Genomic DNA, 20,686 nt, shown 5'->3' with positions numbered 1-20,686 from the left:
GTCAAATGGAACAAGTTAATCATACAGAATATTAAGAGTAGTTAATAGTATTTCGTAGCATAATATGAACTCATTTATAAAAGCTTTTTCTTCATATTAGCGTTTTATAAGTTTAAATTCGGGTAGTACCTACCCGTTAAGTTCATACTTAGTAGCTAATATACAATTCAACTACTACAATTCTATATGAAAAACTGATTGTAATAATATTTCGCATTCAAACTTTTATACAATATTTTACAAACTTACAATACCGCTTATTTTACATAAAGCATGAAATATAGCACACAATAACTTTGATACAAGATAGTTGTGAAGATAATTCTAGCTAGTACACAAGTCGTTCAGCAAAGGCAATAAAGACACGTAATTCATACGTCCAGAAACAAGTCATGCACTCTGGTTTTACTAGGACTACTTCCCATCCTTGGTCTTGTGGAACATAACCGTTATGGCCGTTGATAAGACAGCGTGTTGTAACGTCATCAAAGGGACGAGGGTTACGTAATGATCAACAGTCTCATAATAACCTAAAAACCTCATTTCTTACCCCAATTACCGACTCCGTCACTTGTGGAAACGTTTTGTTTAATAGTTGTAGCCCGATGTTCTTGTTCTCACTTTGGTGAGAAGCGAACATTACTAACCCGTAAGCATAACATGCTTCTTTATGTTGCATGTTAGCCGCTTTTTCTAAATCACGAAGTCCTATATTCGGATATACTGAGTCAAAATAATTTCTTAACCCGTTGCGTAAAATAGCATTTGGGTTCCCCGTAATATATGCGTCAAAGTAAACACGTCGTAACTTATGGATTTCCCAATGTGATATCCCCCATCTTTCGAACGAAAGCCTTTTATAAACCAAGGCATTCTTGGAACGTTCTTCGAATGTCTTACAAACTGATCTCGCCTTAAATAGTTATGCCGAGGAATTCTGACCGACTCTAGACAAGATTTCATCAATCATGTCTCCGGGTAGGTCTCTTAAAATATTGGGTTGTCTATCTATTTTATGTTTTTATACTGTAAAATAGACAAGAGTTAGATTCATAAAAAAAATACTTATTAATACAAGTAATTTTTACATATATCATAAAGCATAAGCACACTATATTACATATATTACACCACACGAACACAACTATCTTATTCCGAATCGCTCGTTTCTTCTTGTTCAGTTTTGGTTCGTTTTGCCAAGTTTCTAGGGATATATGATATTCCCCTAATACGAGCCGTCGTTGTCCATATTGGTTTAGAAAAACCTGGTGGTTTAGAGGTTCCCGGGTCATTGTTACAACTTAAGGACTTCGGGGGTTGACGATACATATAAAGTTCATCGGGGTTGGAATTAGATTTCTCTATTTTTATGCCCTTTCCCTTATTATTTTCTGTTGCCTTTTTAAATTCAGTTGGGGTAATTTCTATAACATCATCGGAATTCTCGTCGGAATCCGATTCATCGGAGAATTAGTAATCCTCCCAATATTTTGCTTCCTTGGCGGAAACACCATTGACCATAATTAACCTTGGTCGGTTGGTTGAGGATTCTCTTTTACCTAACCATTTTATTATTTCCCCCACCGGTTCTATTTCTTCTTCCGGTTCCGATTCTTCTTCCGGTTCCGATTCTTCTTCCGGTTCCGACTCTTCTTCCGGTTCCTCTTCGGGAACTTGTGAATCAGTCCACGAATCATTCCAATTTACATTTGACTCTTCATTATTATTAGGTGAGTCAATGGGACTTGTTCTAGAGGTAGACATCTATCACATAATATCAAACACGTTAAGAGATTAATATATCACATAATATTCATATGTTAAAAATATATAGTTTCCAACAAAAATGTTAAGCAATCATTTTTAAAGAAAACACGGTCGAAGTCCAGACTCATTAATGCATCCTAACAAACTCGATAAGACACACTAATGCAAATTTTCTGGTTCTCTAAGACCAACGCTCTGATACCAACTGAAATGTCCCGTTCTTATTGATTAAAAACGTTCCATATTAATTGATTTCGTTGCGAGGTTTTGACCTCTATATGAGACGTTTTTCAAAGACTGCATTCATTTTTAAAACAAACCATAACCTTTATTTCATAAATAAAGGTTTAAAAAGCTTTACGTAGATTATCAAATAATGATAATCTAAAATATCCTGTTTACACACGACCATTACATAATGGTTTACAATACAAATATGTTACATCGAAATCAGTTTCTTGAATGCAGTTTTTACACAATATCATACAAACATGGACTCCAAATCTTGTCCTTATTTTAGTATGCAACAGCGGAAGCTCTTAGTATTCACCTGAGAATAAACATGCTTTAAACGTCAACAAAAATGTTGGTGAGTTATAGGTTTAACCTATATATATCAAATCGTAACAATAGACCACAAGATTTCATATTTCAATACACATCCCATACATAGAGATAACAATCATTCATATGGTGAACACCTGGTAACCGACATTAACAAGATGCATATATATAAGAATATCACCATCATTCCGGGACACCCTTCGGATATGATATAAATTTCGAAGTACTAAAGCATCCGGTACTTTGGATGGGGTTTGTTAGGCCCAATAGATCTATCTTTAGGATTCGCGTCCATTAGGGTGTCTGTTCCCTAATTCTTAGATTACCAGACTTAATAAAAAGGGGCATATTCGATTTCGACAATTCAACCATAGAATGTAGTTTCACGTACTTGTGTCTATTTTGTAAATCATTTATAAAACCTGCATGTATTCTCATCCCAAAAATATTAGATTTTAAAAGTGGGACTATAACTCACTTTCACAGATTTTTACTTCGTCGGGAAGTAAGACTTGGCCACTGGTTGATTCACGAACCTATAACAATATATACATATATATCAAAGTATGTTTAAAATATATTTACAACACTTTTAATATATTTTGATGTTTTAAGTTTATTAAGTCAGCTGTCCTCGTTAGTAACCTACAACTAGTTGTCCACAGTTAGATGTACAGAAATAAATCGATAAATATTATCTTGAATCAATCCACGACCCAATGTATACGTATCTCAGTATTGATCATAACTCAAACTATATATATTTTGGAATCAACCTCAACCCTGTATAGCTAACTCCAACATTCACATATAGAGTGTCTATGGTTGTTCCGAAATATATATAGATGTGTCGACATGATAGGTAGAAACATTGTATACGTGTCTATGGTATCTCAAGATTACATAATATACAATACAAGTTGATTAAGTTATGGCTGGAATAGATTTGTTACCAATTTTCACGTAGCTAAAATGAGAAAAATTATCCAATCTTGTTTTACCCATAACTTCTTCATTTTAAATCCGTTTTGAGTGAATCAAATTGCTATGGTTTCATATTGAACTCTATTTTATGAATCTAAACAGAAAAGTATAGGTTTATAGTCGGAAAAATAAGTTACAAGTCGTTTTTGTAAAGGTAGTCATTTCAGTCGAAAGAACGACGTCTAGATGACCATTTTAGAAAACATACTTCCACTTTGAGTTTAACCATAATTTTTGGATATAGTTTCATGTTCATAATAAAAATCATTTTCTCAGAATAACAACTTTTAAATCAAAGTTTATCATAGTTTTTAATTAACTAACCCAAAACAGCCCGCGGTGTTACTACGACGGCGTAAATCCGGTTTTACTGTGTTTTTCGTGTTTCCAGGTTTTAAATCATTAAGTTAGCATATCATATAGATATAGAAGATGTGTGTAGTTAATTTTAAAAGTCAAGTTAGAAGGATTAACTTTTGTTTGTGAACAAGTTTAGAATTAACTAAACTATGTTCTAGTGATTACGAGTTTAAACCTTCGAATAAGATAGTTTTATATATATGAATCGAATGATGTTATGAACATAATTACTACCTCAAGTTTAGTAGGTAAACCTACTAGAAGTGACAAGAAATGATCTAGCTTCAAAGGATCTTGGATGGCTTGAAAGTTCTTGAAGTAGGATCATGACACAAAAACAAGTTCAAGTAAGATTTTTACTCGAATTAAGATAGTTTATAGTTATAGAAATTGAATCAAAGTTTGAATATGAATATTACCTTGAATAAGAAAGATAACCTACTGTATATAACAAAGGTTTCTTGATCTTAGATGATTACTTGGAATGGATTAGAAAGCTTGGAAGTAAATTAGTAAACTTGAAGGGATTTTTGAAGTGTTCTTGAAGTGTTCTTCCTATGATGATTATAGCTTGATTCTTGAAGTGATTTTTGATTAAGATGATGATTAACTACTGGAAAAATACGTTCATAATAGTGTGTGTGTGTTGAGAGAGAATTAGAAAGAGAATTGGAAGTGAAATGGAGTGAATGATGAGTGGTAATTGGTGAGTGGTGAGTGGGGTTAAAAGGAGTTCTAGTTAGTTGACTAGCTCATGGTAGAAGTTAAAATTGATTAGTCATATATGAAATAATCAAGAGTGGAATCCCATGCTAGTTCCTATTGGTATATACTTATAGTAAGTACGTTTTGAAGCTGTGTATAATACGGGTAAGAATACGACTAGAATTCTTGATGAAAGAAAAGAATGGAAAAGTAACTGTAACCATTTTCGTTAAGTATGAGTGTTTTAATATATGTCTTGAAGTCTTCCAAAAGTATTTTAATACATCTAAATACACTACATGTATATACATTTTAACTGAGTCGTTAAGTCATCGTTAGTCGTTATATGTAAGTGTTGTTTTGAAACCTTTAAGTTAACGATCTCAATTAATGTTGTTAACCCATTGTTTATTATATCTAATGAGATGTTAAATTATTATATTATCATGATATTATGATATATTAATATATCTTAATATGATATATATACATTTAAATGTCGTTACAACGATAATCGTTACATATATGTCTCGTTTCGAAATCCTTAAGTTAGTAGTCTTGTTTATATGTATATAACTCATTGTTAATATACTTATGGAGATACTTACTTATCATAATCTCATGTTAACCATATGTATATCCATATATATATCGTCATGTCGTTTTTACAAGTTTTAACGTTCGTGAATCGCCGGTCAACTTGGGTGGTCAATTGTCTATATGAAACATATTTCAATTAATCAAGTCTTAACAAGTTTGATTGCTTGACATGTTGGAAACATTTAATCATGTAAATATCAATCTCAATTAATATATATAAACATGGAAAAGTTCGGGTCACTACAATTTGTATGTGACATGATGATTCTTTTTTACAGGGTACCGACTAATGTTAAAAACTATACTCCTGTGATTTTTTCTCCTGAACAATTGAAAGAGGTTTGGTTCATTTGGCCTTTTCTGCTATTCAGACTGTTAATTCAGTAAGATGTCATCCAGTAAATTATGTATTAGTTAGACTGATAACACTTTAAAAACTGCACTTTGGTCTAAGAAGTGTTTGATTGCAGGTGTTTAGTTCCATTAACCGAAATGAAAATTAACAACAGAGGCACGTTTTGTCAAGGTCTTTATCCCTACTTTATTGAGTTTCGTTCAAGTTTCAATGTTTTGCTCCATTATATTGTTATTATGTTATTATAACGAACCTGTTACTGCATCAGGTACCTACAGTTCACTAAATGAAGATGGCATTCGTACATATACTTGAGTGCTTATAAGCTTAAATATTACAACCTAATTCTCAAATGCTTTGTCATTTGTGACCGAGATCAATTTTCATTGAATCTGGAAGTAAATCTTCATTTGATTGCAAGGTTGGTACTGAATTTCCTCTTTTTCAATTTTAATCAGTGTTTTACAAATTTGGCATTTCAATTCATATTAAGGAATACCTGATTTGTTGAATATACTTAATACGTTTGTTGTACACTCAATGATTGTTAAAGAGATTGAGATGTCACAATCGTATGAGGATTTTGGAGTATGGAAATATCATGATGAAGTTATGCCAATGTTTTTGGAAGCATCAGTAGCAATGTTGTATCCAAGTGATGCAAATGGTAACTGTTTTTGATTTTCTATTAATGTTTTTGATTGAGAATTATTTGAGATCATTTGTTTACTTATTTTGAAATATTGATAGGAGGAGGTTGAGATGGAGGATATTTTCGAGAAATCAATAATTGATATTGATGCTAATGATGACGGAAAGAAGTTTACTGTGGTTGAGTATATTGAAGATCTTTATGATCATTATAGAAGTATGTACGTATATGGCTACTCTGATTAGGTATATCACATTTCCAGATAAATGAGATTTGAAGTATTTTCTAAATTTTTTTATTAAATTTAGAATTCTACATAACTGGATTTTTTTATGCTATAGGTTGAGCTTCAACATAGGGTTGTTATAAATCAGTTTCAGATTTGGTGTGTTTGATTACTTTGATATTACTTTCATGTAATTTTATATCATTAGTTTAATAAATAATAAATAATAGATGTATTTATGATGTACTGACTTTGTTGTTAAAATAGTTAGGAATTAACAAATTAGTTCATGACTGTTGGAATGAAACAAATACTCAGTACTATCAACTTTTTTAGAGTCTTGCCCAATCTTAAATGGGTATTTAATAATTTTCAATTAATATAGTTTTGATTCATGTTTTTTGATAAATGTACTCTTTAGGTTGTATTTTTACAGGTCTTGAACTCGATGCTTCTGAAATTTTGCTAGGATGAAATATTGATCTGAAGTCATTGGGAAAGGGGTTATACAAAGGTTTTGCCAACACTGTATCGTTAGAGCATGCTTCTACGCGAGTGACAGGTACAAATGGCTATGCTGCTCTTTAGTATTTGATGACCGGTATTGTTCTTTTCATTAGTACTAACTTGATGTCAAGTGTTGAATGGTCTTTTCATTTGTGGCAAGACTATATTTTGTAGATAAGAGTTGTTGTCGTCTTGCACATATTTCAATTTAAAACTAAACAAGTCTAAACCTTATTCCCAATTTGATTTTGGCCTGTATTATAGTTTGTAACATGGGTCGCTACTATAAAGCATGTTTTGCTGCTACTACGAGATCTATTAATGGTTGACATCCCTACCAATTCTAGACCTCACAGTGTGAATGTTAGTGACAAATGTGCACAATCAAATTCATCAACATTCATCTTATTTCATCTTTAATAAATCCAATATTTGAATCGGTTTTATTATCTTCACTTTTATGCAATTGATTCTTTCATCAGTTCATCCATTCTTTCAATCAATCAACTGGCCCAAAATTTAGGTTTGCTTTCAACCATCATCATCGTTCATCTGCATGATCATAATCATTGATTCATCTTCATCATTAAGGTTTGTTTTCTTCAATTTTAGGCGATCGACTTAAGATTTGGGTTCAAAATTAGGGTTTATGATAGATTCGTTTAAATCGACTGAAGTTTTGTAAGCAAATTCGGGGTTCAATCGATTAAATAAGCTTTGAAGCAGTTAACCCTTTTTACAACTACGATATTTTGGGGTTTACCAGTCCCTGACTAATTTTAGGTTTTAGATTTGTTTTTTATTTTAAACTGAACGAAGAAAGGGTTTGAACACGATGTGTGATGTGTTTGGTATTCCTTCTTCATGTTCTAATTAAACCTTAAAAATTTTGTGTCAATTTTATAGCCTTAATTTAGTCAGTTCACTACCTAAAGTAAGTCATATAATTTTGTTTGTTCACATATACAATATAATAATGTAATTTTGTGGTTATTATAGGTAGAACATCAACGAATAAGGAGCAACAAGAAGAAAGATGAGTGTTTGGATTGAGAAGACTACAAACTGATGGCATTCACCTATGTACTTCAGAACTCAAGTACTTCCACCTCTGCCTCTCATGTCAACGCTTGAGTTTAGGTTTGTGATATAACACTACATGTTTTTTGAGTCATGCTTAGATATTTAGAATTAAAAAAAACTGCATATAATTATACAACTGTATGTGATTTTTTTTTAGTGAATGTTGCAAGCTTTTATGGCCATCTGAAGTGGTGGAAGGACCGTTCTTACCTGTGATTCTTCTATATATGTTAAAGAAACAAAATTTTGTCTTTCGAATCAATATTCAACATTTCTGCAAGTTTATATTTGAAGTCTGCAGATTCGGCTGAGCATAAAAGTTCCGTCTATAGTATGTGATGATAGTTACAAGAGGGTCATTAATCAGTTTATGAAGAAGGCAGAGGTACACTTAGATCCCATCATCTGCTTCTTAATTTTATTTTGTAGACTTTACGTTTGTGTTCTTTTGTTAAGTTTTGCATCAGTGAAATACTAATGGTGGAATACACAATGTTTCTTCAGGTTCCTGGATTTCGTAATGGGAAGAAAGTTCCAGAAAGTATTTTAATAAGTTATATAGGGAATGATGGTTTCAGAAAATCAGTTGTTTCAGAAAATCAGTTGTTGAATCCATTCTAAAAAGAACTCTTCCGCACGCCATGTCATTTGTATGCATTGTTTTGTTTTTTTTAATCTTAACTTATTAAAATCCGAAATAATAAAAAAGTGATCAAATTTACAGGTAGATGGACGAGCTCTATATGACTCAATCCGCATTGCAACAAAATTTCCTGACATGGAAGCAACTTACTCTTCTTTGAACATCCTAAAGTATGTCAAATGTTTTATCTTTTCAATTGGATAATTACAGGCGTTTTGTTAATTTTGATATTAACTCAACTTGTCTTGTGGGATAGATATGATATTATTGTGGATGTAGAACTGGAAGTGAAATGGGTCCCAGATGACGGTTACTGTAACGACCCGACCAAAACCGTTATTGACGGCGTCGTTAACTTAGGTCCCGTTGCGTGGTCGTAGTCCCTATATGAGACTCGTTTGACCAAAATTATGTCGCGTTCATTTGAAAGGTACAAAGTTTAGTTTAACAAACGGATCGACAACAAGTTTAAGATTACAAAAATTGTAAAGTATAAATGAAATAACTTGCGACATAATATAAGTTGAAAATCACAGTTGCTATAAATAGCGTAAGTATGTATGCTTTAAGGTTTAATCCAAAAGTGCTATCACTAGCGTATGCATGTATGCTTGACCTCAAGCAAGAAATCAAAGTGTGCGGAAGCATGTATCAAGTAGCCGAGTATGAACCTGAGAAACATATAGAAAACTGTCAACGAAAAACGTTGGTGAAATCATAGATGTATTTGTAAACGTTGTTTTTGAACCACAAGATTTAGTATTCCCATAGTTGATTATCATAATCGTTTGCATTCCAAAAGTATTGTTCGCGAGCACCCAATTATCAAGACTTAACGTTTCCTTCCATAGAACCCCATCACAATAGTGTTAGAACATACACTGTTTCTCGAAAATATATTTCATCCGTAGACGGTAGCGAACCGTCCGAAATGAGGGTTTGTCAAACCCGTATGGCCACACAATATAAGTTCTCGCTTACACCCTGCAAGTGTAACTAATGATAATCGAATTGAGGATTTTTGTTCTAACTCGCTGTGGAATGTTTGTTTTCCTTGTACTTGTGTTCAAAGTATAAAAGTAAGTAGTACAAAATGTAACAAAGTATATGTTTCTCAGCCCACAATTTAAAAGTATAAAAAGTTGTTGAAAAGGTGGGACTATGATCTCACCTCGAGTGCACGAGTATAAAAGTACTTCACAAAGTAACGTATGCATGAAAGTTGCTTAGCCTTGACCTAAACAAGTAAGTTGTATCAATTAACCGGTTACGACACAAGGTCGGGTGAAATGTATTCAATTAGTCCTATGGCTCGTTACGACTCGAATAGTATAGCATGTGAATCACGTTGTCAAGTTTCATGCAAGAATCACGTATAAAAGCATGTTAGAACGTTTGCATAAAAGTTTGGTTAAGTTTGACTAAAAGTCAAACTCGGTCAAAGTCAACGAAAAGTCAACGCGTTCGGGTCGGGTCCCGAACTATTTTTCTATGCTAAATATTCATATACAAGTATATTAAAACAAGTTTCATGTGAATCGGAGGTCGGTAGCTAGTCAAACATTTCGCGTGAAAAGCGCCAAACAAAGCAGAATCTGGCCAGGCCAATCCGCGCGCCGCGCGGGGATGGGGCGCGCCGCGCCACCATCTGGGCAGAGAATTCTGGTCAGTTTTTCCAAGTGTGCACGAACCAAAACCTTTTCTAACACAACACTTGACCCGCAAACACTTATAACGCCTATCATACATCGTTGGAAAGGTATTTTGACGAGGAATACAACTAACCACATATCATCAATCAAAAACATCATTTACAATAACCGAAAACTCGTCAATTGATCAAGAAAGGTTTATTTTCAAAGTTTCAAGTTCGTAAAACGTATTTTATGATTCGGGAATCCAATTTACACATACGATATGCCGTTTCGAAGGTAATTAAGCATACATTACAACTAATCACTAACAATTAACATTCCATGGCATTCAAGCATCAAAAGTTCATGTCAAGAACTATCAAACCCTAGTCAAACATCACAAAATCATTAATCGGGTTTTTGAAGTTTTCTTAATCAACCTACACATCAAAATGTGGCTAATGATACTAGTAACACAATTAAAACATGCACTTTAACAATCTAACAACATTAACTCATCCAAAATCAAGGATTAAGCAAACCCATTTCAAATGTTCAAACTAGTTACTCAAAACAACAAATCGAGCAAGTAAATCATATATTCATGCTAGACACGAGCCATAGACACTAACTAACACCATTTCAAATCAAAAACACGAATTTAGGGAAATCTAGAGTTTTAGAAATGTTACCCAAACGAGATGAAGTTGGTATCAAATTGTAGAGGATGAAGAGAGGATTCCAAATATGTAATTTGTTTTGAAGTTTGCTTCCAATCCCGAATTTAGATGATGATTCTATGAAGTTGGGGTTTGTGTGTGTGTTCTTGCTAGAGAGAAAGAGAGAGAGAGGGAGATGGTTGAATGGTGGTGATTGGGGTGGACTAGTTGACCTAGTCAACTAGTTTGCCCCGTGTCAATATTAGTCCCTCAAGTTTCAAAGCGGGTGCGGGAATTAACCAAACGAATATTTTTAAAACGCTCGAGTAAACGGGTGATGTCAAAATTAAATAGCGGGAATATAATGAACGTTACTCACGGAAACTATTAATTTAAATACGAAAGATTATGTTTTTAAAAAAAAGACGGTGTTAAAATTAAATTTAACGGAAAAACGCGGGATGTTACATTATCCACACCTCAAAAGAAATTTCGTCCCGAAATTTAGTTGGAAGTAGTAGTTGTTGAATCTTCCTCGAGATCTTGCATTGCCAATTCTACGAGTGAGGGAGAAGTACGTCCTAGGGTATTTCAACGAATTTTGACGGTCGGGATCATATGTTGTTTTAGGGTTTGGCTTCACGATTTATGGTTTCAACCGGTCCTCCTAGGAAGTGAGGGTTATCGTCGATAGTGAGTTCATCAAAGGAGATAACAAGTTCTCGTTTCGCAAAACACGTCTTTGAGTTGATACATCGAATGTAGGATAAACGGAGACCCAAAATGAGTCGGAAAAGTCTAAACGGCTAGCGACGGGTCCAAAACGCCCCAAGAATTTAAAGGATCGAAATATAGCGGATTTAGCTTCCTACGTTTCCCGAAACGGATTGCACCTTTCCAAGGTGCGACTCTTAACGTGACGCGGTTTCCCACGTGGAATTTGAAATGTTTACGTCTAACATCGGCGTAGCTCTTGGTGATTACGAGTCGCGTAGGGTTTTACCTGAATATGAATAAATTTTCTCGGTTGCTCATGAATAACCTCGGCCCCGGTGAATTGATCATCGTTTACTTGGTTCGACAAAGGAGAATGACGTTTCCGGTCACATGTGGTTTCAAAAGGAGTGACGTTAAAACTCGAATGAAAATCATTGTAGTACGAGGATTCGGTTAAAGGAAAATACTTTTCTCAAGTAAATTTGAAGTTGGTAATACAAACTTGTATTATGGTTTCCAAGGTTTAAATCGCATGTTTGTTCGGTCCGTCGGGTTGTGGATGGTACGCGGTACTCATGTCTAAACGCGGTCCCGAGGTTTTTTTTTTTTGTAAGGTACTCCAAAATCTAGAAGTGAAACGAGGATCTCGGTCCGAAACGGAGTACATTCCGTAAGGTATATTTGGACAAGTTTGTTAGGACAAGTTTCTCAAGAAAATTCGCGTCGCGAAAGATTTATCAGTTTCCAAAAACGTTCGTCGGAACTATTCACCCTCGAGGTGAATACTAGTATAACGTGGAGAGTCTCTCCCCCCATTGAGAGTTTAGAGTAAAGATTTCCTGAACCGGAAGTACGAGTGTGATGAGAGAGAAGTTTCCGCCTCGGTGCGAGCATAACGAGTAAATCGTAATTAGTCAATAAGACTGTGCGAGGACGAGATAGTATACACGTGTAACATACGGTTGAAGTCGAGAGGAATCGGTAATTCATTCGGAAGCATAAGTATAGTTCGACAATAGTCGAAGGGGTGTCCCCGGTATGGTTGTTATCAATATTCTCGGAGTTTTCGGATGTCCAAACATGAAAAGATGAAGTCATGTACATGGCACATGGTGGTGTTTAGGTTGATCGAGTCTAACCACCATCACGCGTCACTAGAACTTTGGTATGTCTTACCGTAATATAACCACGTTGATCGAGTGTCGTTATATTACGCTAACTCATACCTCCATTCCCACATCACTCTATAGATTCAAGTTCGTGTAATCGTGAAGTTTAAAATAAACAAAGTGTAACGACGTCTCTAACGTGACTCGCATTGAATCGAAAGAATTAGTGCAACTATAAAGAAGCGTTCCCCGAGGGAAGTGTATAAATGATTGTTCACGTCAATGTGGTTCGAGTCAGACAATAAGGTATTCAGGTATGAAAAGAGTAACGAGTCATGATAACGAGTAGCACGCAACCGTAGTGATAAATGTTGATGACGATACTCACCTAGAGTAGTGATGGTAGTAACACCAAAAAGTAGATAGTAAGAAACACCAGTGGGAAACCGATAGTAAGTTGAAACGGTGGCAAATAACAATCCGGGAGACAGAGTTCCCGAACAAGTGTGACTAATGAAGTCGTCGTCATCCATACGTGTATGAATCAGGAATTTACGTGTGTTACCAAAAAGTGGCGGAATACGAGTTCGTATGATGAAGGTTGGGTACCATTAAAAAGTTTGCCTAAGAATGATTCAAGTATAATGCACAAGTAGTCAAGTAAGTGCTATCTATAGCAAATGTATGTCAGAATGCAATGGCTAACTATCCGGTTGTAGTCTAGACTCACTAATGCGTCCTAACGACTCTGTTAGACACACTAATGCACGTCCTAGTTCCCTACAACCAACGCTCTGATACCACTTGTAACGACCCGACCAAAACCGTTATTGACGGCGTCGTTAACTTAGGTCCCGTTGCGTGGTCGTAGTCCCTATATGAGACTCGTTTGACCAAAATTATGTCGCGTTCATTTGAAAGGTACAAAGTTTAGTTTAACAAACGGATCGACAACAAGTTTAAGATTACAAAAATTGTAAAGTATAAATGAAATAACTTGCGACATAATATAAGTTGAAAATCACAGTTGCTATAAATAGCGTAAGTATGTATGCTTTAAGGTTTAATCCAAAAGTGCTATCACTAGCGTATGCATGTATGCTTGACCTCAAGCAAGAAATCAAAGTGTGCAGAAGCATGTATCAAGTAGCCGAGTATGACCCTGAGAAACATATAGAAAACTGTCAACGAAAAACGTTGGTGAAATCATAGATGTATTTGTAAACGTTGTTTTTGAACCACAAGATTTAGTATTCCCATAGTTGATTATCATAATCGTTTGCATTCCAAAAGTATTGTTCGCGAGCACCCAATTATCAAGACTTAACGTTTCCTTCCATAGAACCCCATCACAATAGTGTTAGAACATACACTGTTTCTCGAAAATATATTTCATCCGTAGACGGTAGCGAACCGTCCGAAATGAGGGTTTGTCAAACCCGTATGGCCACACAATATAAGTTCTCGCTTACACCCTGCAAGTGTAACTAATGATAATCGAATTGAGGATTTTTGTTCTAACTCGCTGTGGAATGTTTGTTTTCCTTGTACTTGTGTTCAAAGTATAAAAGTAAGTAGTACAAAATGTAACAAAGTATATGTTTCTCAGCCCACAATTTAAAAGTATAAAAAGTTGTTGAAAAGGTGGGACTATGATCTCACCTCGAGTGCACGAGTATAAAAGTACTTCACAAAGTAACGTATGCATGAAAGTTGCTTAGCCTTGACCTAAACAAGTAAGTTGTATCAATTAACCGGTTACGACACAAGGTCGGGTGAAATGTGTTCAATTAGTCCTATGGCTCGTTACGACTCGAATAGTATAGCATGTGAATCACGTTGTCAAGTTTCATGCAAGAATCACGTATAAAAGCATGTTAGAACGTTTGCATAAAAGTTTGGTTAAGTTTGACTAAAAGTCAAACTCGGTCAAAGTCAACGAAAAGTCAACGCGTTCGGGTCGGGTCCCGAACTATTTTTCTATGCTAAATATTCATATACAAGTATATTAAAACAAGTTTCATGTGAATCGGAGGTCGGTAGCTAGTCAAACATTTCGCGTGAAAAGCGCCAAACAAAGCAGAATCTGGCCAGGCCAATCCGCGCGCCGCGCGGGGATGGGGCGCGCCGCGCCACCATCTGGGCAGAGAATTCTGGTCAGTTTTTCCAAGTGTGCACGAACCAAAACCTTTTCTAACACAACACTTGACCCGCAAACACTTATAACGCCTATCATACATCGTTGGAAAGGTATTTTGACGAGGAATACAACTAACCACATATCATCAATCAAAAACATCATTTACAATAACCGAAAACTCGTCAATTGATCAAGAAAGGTTTATTTTCAAAGTTTCAAGTTCGTAAAACGTATTTTATGATTCGGGAATCCAATTTACACATACGATATGCCGTTTCGAAGGTAATTAAGCATACATTACAACTAATCACTAACAATTAACATTCCATGGCATTCAAGCATCAAAAGTTCATGTCAAGAACTATCAAACCCTAGTCAAACATCACAAAATCATTAATCGGGTTTTTGAAGTTTTCTTAATCAACCTACACATCAAAATGTGGCTAATGATACTAGTAACACAATTAAAACATGCACTTTAACAATCTAACAACATTAACTCATCCAAAATCAAGGATTAAGCAAACCCATTTCAAATGTTCAAACTAGTTACTCAAAACAACAAATCGAGCAAGTAAATCATATATTCATGCTAGACACGAGCCATAGACACTAACTAACACCATTTCAAATCAAAAACACGAATTTAGGGAAATCTAGAGTTTTAGAAATGTTACCCAAACGAGATGAAGTTGGTATCAAATTGTAGAGGATGAAGAGAGGATTCCAAATATGTAATTTGTTTTGAAGTTTGCTTCCAATCCCGAATTTAGATGATGATTCTATGAAGTTGGGGTTTGTGTGTGTGTTCTTGCTAGAGAGAAAGAGAGAGAGAGGGAGATGGTTGAATGGTGGTGATTGGGGTGGACTAGTTGACCTAGTCAACTAGTTTGCCCCGTGTCAATATTAGTCCCTCAAGTTTCAAAGCGGGTGCGGGAATTAACCAAACGAATATTTTTAAAACGCTCGAGTAAACGGGTGATGTCAAAATTAAATAGCGGGAATATAATGAACGTTACTCACGGAAACTATTAATTTAAATACGAAAGATTATGTTTTTAAAAAAAAGACGGTGTTAAAATTAAATTTAACGGAAAAACGCGGGATGTTACAGTTACAAGAATTTGAAGATAAAACATTAAGCTTGACAGTGAAATAGATGCTAAAACAGTGGCTGATCGAGAATTTACACGTCGTTATAAGTCTTTAAGTACGATGTGAATTGTCACAAATAGAGGACTACCGGTACTTAATGTTTTAGAAGCCCCCTCAAACTGTTTTTCAACTAATATATCTTCTTGTAAAATCCTAAGAGTAGAATCCTCAAATTTATAGATGGCAATTGTAAGACACTTACATGCAAAGGAGTCATTTAGGTCATTAATCTCTAATGGAGTAATGGGTATAGTAAAAATAAGCTTCAAAATCATGTGTGGGTTAAAAGTTGTCCCGAGTGTATTTTTGAATGTATAAGATCTCCATCATCGTAAGATTGACATATTGGCACACTAAATAAATTTATTGTAACTTTTTTGGTGTTTCGGGTCCTGATCTATGTCACCCCACAAATTTAGAGTGTTGACCCATCACACTATCCACTCACTTTGCCATCTCTGCACACAATATATATTTTTAATTTTCAAATATAAATTGAGCTGAAGACAAATTCCATAGATTGGTGATGTTGCCGTCCTGGATATATCAGCAACAACAGTGGAACAAGACGGATCAAAATCAAAAAAATGTTCCGGCTGCTGAGAGTTAAGGTATTTTTCTACCAACCTAAGTCAACCTTCATTTCTTCGACCATTTTCTTAAAAGAAAGTCTGTGTTTTTGGATTAGCAGATTTCCATTTTGATACAGATGACAGGAGATAGAGTTATTCCCGGTTTTCTCGAGGCAATAATCGGAAAGAAAGGAGGTGAAACAAAATCTTTTCCACTTGTATTTCCAAATACTTGGAAGCAAGAAGATCTCCGTGGTCTTCCTTGTCAGTTTACTATAAGTTTTTTTTTTTTTTTTTTTTTAATTGGATTTAAGATGTAATGGAAAACTTATTTTCTTTGTGAATTATTGTTAGGTTGACCGTAAAGAACTATTCTATACAAAATTACTAGAAATGAATGATAACATTGCTGATAAGCTACTCGGTGGATGCACCACTATGATAACATTGCTGATAAGCTACTCGGAGGATGCACCACTACTGAGCAGGTTATACATTATACATGAACTTCGCACATTTTGACACCATTTGCTTTGTATATTGGATTATAACTCTCTTGTGACGTATGAACCTAAAGGATGTATGTAATTCTTGAAGTGGCATATGATGGGTAACAATTAAACACCTAAATAATCTCTTAGTTTTAGTTGAAGTATTATCAATCCACTTTATGCAAGTATGCAATTAATGAAAATTAGTCATTCAAGAAGACTTTTTGTCAAAAATATGGACATATATAGTGATACTTTATTACTATGAATTATCTACGTTCTGTTATTATCGTATTCGCATTCTTTTGTTATTGCTTATGACTTTTAACTAATGTGTGAATGGCAACTTAAGGATGGATTTGGAGAGGGAACAGACCTGGCCGTGAGTCTGATGTCTACAATTCACCTAACATAATACTTGTGATACTGTCTTTATCATTTCGTTAATTGATATACCATTGTAAGTTTCAAGTTTGTTTGATACTAATGTGTGTTGTTTGCAAATACATATTATACTAATTCAACCACAAAAGTACTTTTGACATCTTTCCTATAATATCGTTATTTCATATATAAGTTTAAAAACCAATAATGTTTGCGGATGAGTCCCCGTGCAACGCACGGGCTCATAAATCTAGTTTTCTTCCTATTCGGGAACGTACGCTAAAGTTTTATTTATTTATTTATTTATTTATTTATTTTTTGCCCTTTTTACATCGTCGATTATTACCTCACACTGACCCTCTCTCAGCTTCAGCTGCTGTGGCGTTTGCCAAGTTATTATTATAATTTGTTTATTGTTTAATTTATAATTATAATTAGATTAGAATAATGCGATTGATTCTTTTGCCGTGCGATTGATTGTTTCAATTTTATCAATTAATATCTTGGTAACAGTTGGAATGGTTGAATGTTTCTGTTTATTTACACTTCATATGTTTAGCAATGCAGCTGCTATAACTGTCAGCTCTCCTGTTCATCACGAGTACAAGCCCTAATGCACCTCATAAACTTTTAATTTGTATAGAAATTATCTGTTCTGATTGACTTTAGACTTAGATATTTTACTTTTAGGGTTTGTGTTATTGTATTTGACTTCTATCCGCATATTGTGTGGCATAATAGTATTATCATTATTTGATTGCTTATTTTATACATACTTAGGGTATGCTTGGTTGGGGGTAATGGACCCTAAGGAATGGGTATCATTATAATTGAAGTTGCTTGGATGTAAGTAATAGGAATCCTTGTTACCTAAAAATCTATAATCAACCATTACCCACTAAAAGTAGGGGAATGCATTCCTCCTCAACTTTCTACCCACGTATTTCTCCTTTTTCTTATCACCTCTCCCATTTTCCCTACTTTTTAGCCATTTCTTTTTTTTTTCTATTCCTTTTTATCATTTTTTCTGTGCAACTTTATCAAGGAATTAAATCCTTCTCCAATATTTTTCTCTATCTCTATCCTACATCTTAATTACAAATAAATATTGAAGTCAAACTTATTGAATGTATAAAATTATACGGAGCATCTTTTTTTTTTTTTGCTAATATATATAGTAGTTCTTAATAAGTTATACCCATTTAGTGTAACTGGTAATTAATTCCTTAATGGCCACTTGTAGAAGCAAAATTTAGAGAGATGTAAATTCATCATTTAAACTGAATCTTCTTATTAAATATACTCTGATGTTTAAGAGTAATTTAGCATGGACAAATTAAAATTATCACAAATGAAATATTTGAATATGTGCTTTGAAACTGAGTGTGTTCTGTTGGCCAATCGTTATAATTTTGAATTATTTGGTTAATTTAAGTTATGTAGTGATAAATTTATCTCTTATATTAATTATCAATGAGATGGGACGAATCAATCACAAACAATGCAATGGGAATACTCATTACATTCCTATTATATTCCTATTACCATTCCTATTATCATTCCCCTACTTTAACCAAGGGCACCCTTAATTGATTATTTCAAGTTAGTGCATATAATTTTGAAAATCATTCTCTAAGTATGATAAATTGATACAAGTTCAGTTTGTGTAGTCTATTTTTTAGCTCTACAGTTCACTAGTTGATACTTAGATATACGACAGTATGTATGTTTTACTAATTAGTTTCAAATCATTATTAGTTTAGATCAATGGAGCTATATGATCATTTGCCTCCCTTATCTGCAAAGTATACTTGGTTAGTGGCTCAGAACCTAGAGGTTGAAGATGGTACCGAAGATCAAATTTTCTACACCATTGATGATCAGATTCATTATCGGTGTCAAGTACCTGAGTTGCTTGGGAGGCGTATACGAGGGCATTTCTATGGATGGGTGATTCTGTCCAACAATGTCGCATGGTCTCTTTGGAACCCGGTAACTTGTAAGATCATTCATCTTCCCCCATTGATTTTAAGAGATGGAGATAATGCATCTATCGGACAATGTTGTCTGTCATCTCCTCCTGATGATCGTGGTTCAATTCTTATATTAACGAGAACAACAAAACCTACTTTTGTTTTTTGCCGACTAGACGTGTCATACGGTAACAAGTTGAGATGGATAGAAATGTCATATGGTAAAAAACTTCAAAAAATCACCGTTTCTGACAGTTTATTACACTGCCCGACTGTTTTCAACGGTAAAGTATATGCTTTGAACACTGGGAATTATAGGTACATTATCCAGGTCGACATTGTGGCTAAGCCTTATGGAGAAGAGATTGAACTTCTGCTATTTGGGACAGCCCCTTGTCCTAAATTTAGTCGTCCTGGATCCAATACTCTACTAATCGGATCCGGTACAGAGTTATTCTATATATTTGTAGATTTTAGTGATTGCGCAAAGAAAACACTCGGTGATGTGTATTTATTTAAGTGGGTAATGACTAGTACGGCGTGTAAAGAGTTGAAAGACATTGATCGTGGAAGTTGTAATATGGAGCGCATTATGTGGAAAGAAATGGTAGACCTAAAAGATGCGGTATTTTTTGTGGATCTTGCTTGTGATAATTCTGTATCTTATAGACATGCAATTGCATCCGAGTTGGGGGGTTATATACACATCCGTGATGATACGGGAAAAATGATATACTCGTACCATGTTGAAGATAGAACCATTTTCCCATCTTATATGAGTTTTCAAGCAAGTCATTTGACATTATGGGATTGCAGGTATTCTTTCAAATTTTGTATTGTTATTATTTTTTTCTTATTATTATTATATTATTACTATTGGTACCGGTACTAATACTATTACTAGTACTGGTACTATTAGTATTACTACTGGTACTATTTTATTTTATTTTACCTACATACTAAATGCGGGCAAAAGTTTGGTCGTTCCCTCAATGCCAAAACGGCATTCCAAACACAAATTACAAACCCACTCCCCAAACTTATCCTCTTTGTACAATTCCAACCCCCAAAAAAGGGGGTATTTTACCTACATACTAAATGCGGGCAAAAGTTTGGTCGTTCCCTCAATGCCAAAACGGCATTCCAAACACAAATTACAAACCCACTCCCCAAACTTATCCTCTTTGTACAATTCCAACCCCCAAAAAAGGGGGTAAAATGTAAACCAAAAAATAATTAAAAAAACAAAAAAAACAAAAAAAAAAACTTCCCCCAAGTTTTTAACGGGCCGTATCTTTCCACTCGCTTCGAGTTACATTTTTTCGCCTTCACCGTTCAACTCGAAATAATTTTACGAACACAACGCAACTAGCTATGCGCAAAACGGCCTACTTTTTAAAAACGTT

At 34.5% G+C, this 20,686-nt stretch overlaps 1 pseudogene; it reads left to right on the top strand.

The window, feature by feature from the left end:
- The first annotated feature begins 7,801 nt into the window (after positions 1 to 7,801).
- On the top strand, positions 7,802 to 17,921 carry LOC139901887 (trigger factor-like protein TIG, Chloroplastic; annotated as a pseudogene).
- The last annotated feature ends 2,765 nt before the right edge of the window (positions 17,922 to 20,686 follow it).

The sequence above is a fragment of the Rutidosis leptorrhynchoides genome, chromosome 3 (assembly GCF_046630445.1).
Source record: "Rutidosis leptorrhynchoides isolate AG116_Rl617_1_P2 chromosome 3, CSIRO_AGI_Rlap_v1, whole genome shotgun sequence".
In the NCBI taxonomy this organism is placed as follows: Eukaryota; Viridiplantae; Streptophyta; class Magnoliopsida; order Asterales; family Asteraceae; genus Rutidosis; species Rutidosis leptorrhynchoides.
The sequence above is the reverse complement of the archived record's forward strand: the minus strand, read 5'-3'. Positions and strand labels throughout refer to the sequence as shown.